This window comes from Fukomys damarensis, unplaced genomic scaffold (genome assembly GCF_012274545.1).
Source record: "Fukomys damarensis isolate Sample0158 unplaced genomic scaffold, DMR_v1.0_HiC HiC_scaffold_10, whole genome shotgun sequence".
Classification (NCBI taxonomy): domain Eukaryota; kingdom Metazoa; phylum Chordata; class Mammalia; order Rodentia; family Bathyergidae; genus Fukomys; species Fukomys damarensis.
The window spans coordinates 16,602,003-16,608,834 of record NW_022900922.1 but is presented as its reverse complement, the minus strand read 5'-3'; the positions used below and the strand labels follow the sequence as shown (position 1 = coordinate 16,608,834).

Genomic DNA, 6,832 nt, shown 5'->3' with positions numbered 1-6,832 from the left:
AGGGAAGGACGGAGAAGAAGGCTGTGGCCAGAGGTGAGACATTCGTTGGGGAGAGTAGAGATGTGAGCAAAAGAGGTTTCTAAGGAAGGCACCTCTTCTGTGTGTGTGTGTGTGTGTGTGTGTGTGTGTGTGTATGTGATTTTGTGTGTGTGTGTGCCAGTCTGAGACTGATCACAAGGGAAAGATAAAAAGCAACCTATGGCAGGTGGGGCCCACATACACCACTGCTCCATGTGACTGTTCATCCCACCCCGTCTTAGTCAGCACAAGCCACTACCTCAAAGAAACATAACTGGACTCAGCTTAAAACATAAACTTTATTTCTCATGTTCTGAGGTGGGACTCCAGGTCAAGGCACCTGTGCACCGGTTTGGTGAGGCCTGTTTCTGGTGGACAGGGCATCTGGAGGTTGGGTTCAGCTCAGAGGACAATGTCAGTAAGATCTCCATGTCAGAGCCTGAGCCTGATGGAGGAAGCCAGTGGCTCCCAGACCACAGGGGTCTTGGAATTGTGTTGTACACCATAAAGGAAAATTTCAGGTTTGACTGAACAGGAGGACCTATATATCCTTTACTCTACTTGCAAGTCACTCTCAAAATATGACATTTTGTTTATTCACAGGAGTAAACATCATGTCTTCTAATAAAACACAAACCCCAACTTTGGGGGGAAATGACCATTATGCATTCCCACATCTACCCACCATCCTTGAGGCCTCTGGCTGAGGCTGGGGCACCCATCTTCCAGTTTTTCTCCCAGGCAGGGCCTTGTGCCTCTGGCCTCGAGTGAAATACACTCACATCAAGAGATGCAACCAGCAAACAGGGCCAGGTTCCACCTTCCCAGAAGAGTTAAAGCTGAAGCAGGCTGTCATTTGTTAAGAGGATTCTATTGAGAAACAGCCTCACAGCCCTTCTCTGCATCAGTCCTGGAGGCCTTGCACACAGGGTATCACTGCGGTGGCAGCTGAGGTGCTCAATTCTTGCCTAGCCCTGTTGTCCATGGGGCACAGAGCACTGCCTACTGGGCTCGCTGCACATTTCAGGTTCTCAGGTCCTCTGAGATTCTAGTTCTGAACCTGGCTTCTCTGATACGGATGGAGGACTTGCCTCCTGGCTCCACCAAATGCAACCTCTTAAGGTCACATTAGAGCAGATGCAGGGATTAAAGTTGCACCTTGATTTATGCTCTACTGGGGAAAATTAAAGACGAGGTAACTAGCTGCTGGAGAGGAGAGATGATCTGCACTTTCACTCTATGCCTCTTCCAGCTCTGCTTCCGTGTTTCCCCAGTTTTTGTTATTGCCTCAGCAATTGCAGAAAGCACACCTGACATAGTGGGTATGCACAGGCCACAAGGGACAGTGTTTGTCTTAGAGAAGGCCCAGTCCTGGTGTCTGGCTGGGAATCAGAACTGCGGACATAGAAGAACCAGCCCCACAAAGACAGAGGGCTGAATGGCCAAGCCAAGAGTCAATATACCCTGAGTCTTGTTATGCATTTTACTAGAATACTTGGGCATGAAATGTTCCCTGAAACAATAAAAAGATAATGTCCTCAGCCAGCTGTCTGTCATTGCTCTGTGCTTTTTCATGACACTATCCATTCCCAGAACCCCAGAAGCATTTTCCTTCTTTAGTTTATGTTTTCTTGGCTGGCTGCCTCTATTACTTGCTGCATCCCTTTTCTTCTGATGATTGATTGTGAGCATCATTTCAGCATCTATGACTAAATCACTGAGGTCTGCATCCTGTATTGTAATTCTAAATTCCACCATAAATCCACATGCATTGTATGGCAGGTTGACCAGGTGACATTAGAGGCCAGTGACACTTAGATTTTGCTTCCAAGCTACATTCAGGTCAGGCCCCTGTTCATATCATCTGCATGTACAGGTGCATGCTTGGCAGAGTAGCGAAAAACTGGCCAAGAAACAGTTCCCACTTCCAGAAGCTGCCCTGTAAGACAAAGGCATCCCTGCAGGAAGGACCCAAGGTCTATGACTGTCCTGTGAGAGACTGAAGTGTTGATGCTGCTGACATAGTTGCTCGTGGACAGGTTACTGATTCAGACCATCTCTCTGTAGACTTTGGGCCATGGCCAAGACTCACATGGAGGATGCGTGAGGGCCAAGGGCCTGTATGGGAAGATCTGGGGGATTGCTTGGCCAGGAGTTCCAAAATAAACAGAGGCCACCAAGAGAAAAGTGGAAGAGAGAGAAGAAACAGAAGAAGCAGAGTGGGGAAAGAAACACACAGGCAAATGGGAGGGAAGAAATTGCTAAATTGCCTAATCTAAGTTGCCTAAAGTTTGAACTTGTGGTTCTCTTGCCTTAGACTCTCAGAGTGCTGGAATTATACGTGTGTCACCATGCTTGACTTATTGAGAATATGTTTGATTTAAGAAAATGGGGCATATGGGCCAGGGTGTTAGCTCAGTGGTGCCATGCCTGCCTGGCAAGCAAAAGGTCCTGAGTTCGATTCCCAGTACTGGGGGGGGGAAGAAAATGGGGCATGTGACATGCGTGATCTGAGCTGACCTCAACTGTTCTCTGGGGCACTGGCTGAGGCAGGTGGTTCAGGTTCACACAGGCAGGTGGAGACCTCAAGGGAGTCAGGATGTAGTGGGTCAGCATTGCTGTTACAACAGCTCCCAGAGGCTATGCCATGTCCCCAGGGCTCTCAACGGCCTCTGGCTAGCATGGTGTCTATGTTGGTGTCAGATGGTTATAGGTCTGAGTCACCAGGTACTGGTGTCATTTGGGCACAAAGTCACCAGGCTCTCTGACAGGCTGGCAAACTGAGTCACCACTCTTCACAGCAGTCTTTGGGGTCCTTGCTCTATCCATAGACAGGACTGTCCCACAGGGGTGATGGATCAGTCATGGGCCTTGCTGTCAGAGGGCATTGGCTCCTCTCAGGACTCATGCTCCTTCCCACATGGGTACCAATACAGTATCCTAGGGATAGGGAGAAACTGACAAGTGCTGGCGAGGATGTGGGGAAATCAGACCATTGTGCAGTGTTGTAGGCAAAATGGAGCAGCTGCTGCAGAGGACAGTGGGGTAATTCCTCAAAAATTAGAAATAATTGCTACCAGGAGACATGCCACTTTTTTTCTCAGCTCATACTCATTGTGGAGGCAGCAGGTGAGGCCTCAACATGCAGAATGACACCGGAGAGTTCACATGACTTGGAAATGTTCTGCCAGCAACCGTATCGTTGGTGCCAAGGACCATGCATCCATCCAGATGAAAGTGGCTGAGGTCAACAAGGTCTTGGGCATATTCAAGGGCCAATTTAAAACCTACATTGTTGTTGTAGTCAGGGTTTTGCAAGGGAAATAGATTTAATGCAGAACACATAGTTTATAGGATTATTTTATGATATTTACCCAAAAAGTCAAATACAGAGGAGTACAAGAGATTAGCCACACACTAGAGGCCCAAAGGATACAACCAAGGGCCTGGATCCCACAGCAACATCCCACATAAGTCCAGCGAAAGGCTTAGAGTCCAAGGCAGTGTCCCCCATGAGTCTAGCCATGACCTAGAGCCCATGGCAATATCTCATGCCTGTCATGATCTACACCTGGAAGTCCCAAAGGCCAGTGGTGGAAGCCAGAAAACCTATACTGGTGGGGTGAAGGATTTGTGCCACCAGGCTGAAGGATCTACATAAGGGCCAGGAAGTGATGCTCATGGTGAAGATCAGAGCTCCCCTGACAAGAACAGCAACCATTCCCAGTGACAGTGAGGCCCTGAGCTCCTCCTCTTAATGAGAACAGCCAAATTTGCATCAGGAAAATCATCTGCAGCAAGCTTCTCTTAGAAGATCAATAGTCCACAATCTTTCCCTTCAGGTCTCTTTTTATGGCTATTGGCAACAGACCTCAGGTGGGTCTTCTATGCCAACACCACACTAATTCAGTTCAGCTGGGTGTTACAAGTTGCCCATTAGTTAATCCACCACAATTGTCTACAGGGCCATTCACAGGATAGATGAATCAGATGACTCCCTTCTACAATTAGCTGAAGCTGATGGCACTGTCTCAAAGAACTTCTGAGTGGATGGAGTTAATGTGGCACATTTGTCATAAATACAGTCAAACCTTGGGTTGCCAGTAACTTGTTCTGCAAATGTTCCTCAAGATGAGTAAACATTTCTAATAAATATTAATTTGATAAACAAATGATGTTTTACAATATCAGTTGTATGTGACACTGAATGTCACACGATCACAAATAAGCCAATGGTACTTCTCTCTACCCCTTCCCCCTCTGTGGGACTGTGAGTAATTATCTCCTAATAGCAAGGAGTTATGGAGGGCATCCAGTCTGCAGAAAAGAAGGAGGAATCCCTAACTACAAATGAGATCAGGGAGATGCATAAAATGTGGGAAACAGTGCAAAATTTTGAAGAAAAGCATCAACTGAATAAGGCTGTAGCAGTACAAATGATGAATTTGCTTAACCATGTAATGTCCCATTTCCACAAGATCCTCAAAAAGAGGCAAAAACAGTATTGGATAGGTTCCTTGTTGAAGCTGCATGAAAAGAAAAAGACTCCACTGAGCCAATAGATAGCAGTGATTTCTTTGGTGACAGTGAAAGCCATCCTCCGCGATGACCCCTCCCCTCTCTTTTCTCCCTCACACCAGCCACAAAGGCTTTCAAAGGTAAGTGGAGGTTAATTTGTTTATTTTTCTTTATATGTTGTATTTTCTTTATTATTTTATGTTACATTACAGTGCAGTAAGTCCCCGACTTACAAACAATCAAGTTGCGAACTCTCCCAGGTATACTGATAAGACTCACTTTGTCGTATATGAATGAATCTGACTTACGAACATTCTCCCAGAACAGAACCCATTTGTAAGTGGGACCTAAGGTACTGCAACCATTTTTGTATGAATATTTTTGGGTTGTGGAACAAATCATCCATTATTTCTTATGGGGGAATATACAAGTGCTTTGGATTATGATCAAGTTTCCAGAACAATTATGCTTGCAAACCAACATTTTACTATAGTGTGGAAAAAAAAATAGAATCACCATGTTGTGTGACACTTCCATCTCTGGATCAAAAGAATTCAAAGCAGGGACCCACAGTGATATTTGTACACCCATCATGGCAGCATCGTTCACAGCCCAAACATCCACTGAAGGGTGACTAGATAAGCAAAAGGTGATGCATTCAGACATGAGGCCTTGTTCCACCTTGAGAGGGAAGGAAATTCTGACACCCAGCGTGTGAACCCTGTAGACATTAGGCTACGTAAAAGAAGCCAGTAACGAAAAAGATAAATACTGTACGATTTCTTCTGTTTGAGATGCTCGCAGCAGTCAAATCCGAGATGCAGAAAGCAGAATCGTTGTTGGAGGCTGGAGTGGGAGAGAGGAGAGTTGGTGATTAATGGAAAGAGAGTTTAGCTATGCAGGGGAGGAAGTTGTGACCTGGGTGGTGGCAATGTCTGTAGAACAACATGAATGTGTTAACACTCCTGAGCATTTGATACAGTGCTGTAGATAGCAAATGTTGCTACGTATATTTTACCAAAATAAAAACATTAAAAGAAAGGGAAGCTCTTTAAGCAATCATTATGCACCCTCAGACTAAGATACAGAAAAAAACAGAGGTTTGAAAGCAATTATGTATGTGTGTATTTTAACTACCATACAATAAAAATACTGATATTTGTTACTCTGTTCACAGAATTTAATGTATGTCCCATTCAGTTTGCCAGGAGTTATCACCTGACCCAAGATCTTTCAGAGCATTAGAAACCTTAACAATACTGTTATGCTGCTTAAGGAAAAACAGTGAATTTCTTTTTCTTATTTGCATATGCAAATTTTATAAGGATTTTACTGAGTACTTATGTTAATATATTTCTAGGTTAATTTGTCTACTTATTATTACCAACAAAACAGTAAAACTGCATACTGGGGACATTTGGAAAATGAAGAAAAAAAATCACCTCAATCCTACCATCCTATTCCAACTTGGTCATGATTGATATATTTAGGACAGAGAAAATTCAGAGCTTTTTAAAGTTTTTTTAATTTAGTATTCATACATCTGAGCTTTAAACAGTGACATGATTAGTGAATATTCAAATCCATCCAATCTTCAGATTCTCACAGATCAGTGCTGTTCTGTTATTTCATTATTGCCTCAAAGTGATAATTAAACCTATTTTTGTAAATTTAACATTCTGTTGCTATTGAACACATAAAAGCTTTGTTACTTTTGTAGTTTTGTGTTTGTGCTCCTCTGAATGTTCACGAGGGTCAGCCCAGAGGTCACAGAAATAGTGCACAGAGCAGCAGATCACACATTTCTGTGTCAGGGAGCTCTCAGCTGAAGGCCCACTTTCTAATTCCCTCTCATCTCATTAAGGGTCCACAACACCGACCTGGGCTAACTAGAACTTCACACTTGCTTCCTGGCACAAGGCCCCTTTAGAGTTTCATGCCTAAGGACTGCAGTTGTTGAGACCTGATCTGGGGATGAAATGCCCTGCAAGACTAGGCTTCTTACCAGGCCAGAGACATCACGTGTCCTTCAGTCCCTGCTGGGTGGGGTTTCTCAGGGGCAGGATTGTCCTGAGTGTGTAGCTTCCCATTTGTACAAAGGAGATTTTTCAGCAGAGGGTGTTAAGCTTGGTCTTCTGGGTAATACTGGACTGCTAGTGACATTTTGCCCTGATAGGATTACATTGTTATTGCTTCTAAATTCATTTCCTGAACAGGATTCAACTTCACCCTTCTTTCTGCTCCCTTCCTCCAGTCCCTCCTTGCTCACTCATGCTGTCTAACCAGGAGTCTGAGC

At 44.6% G+C, this 6,832-nt stretch overlaps 1 pseudogene; it reads left to right on the top strand.

Annotated features, from left to right (window-relative positions):
• Nucleotides 1–3,160: 3,160 nt before the first annotated feature.
• On the top strand, nt 3,161–4,064 carry LOC109117957 (annotated as a pseudogene).
• Nucleotides 4,065–6,832: the final 2,768 nt, after the last annotated feature.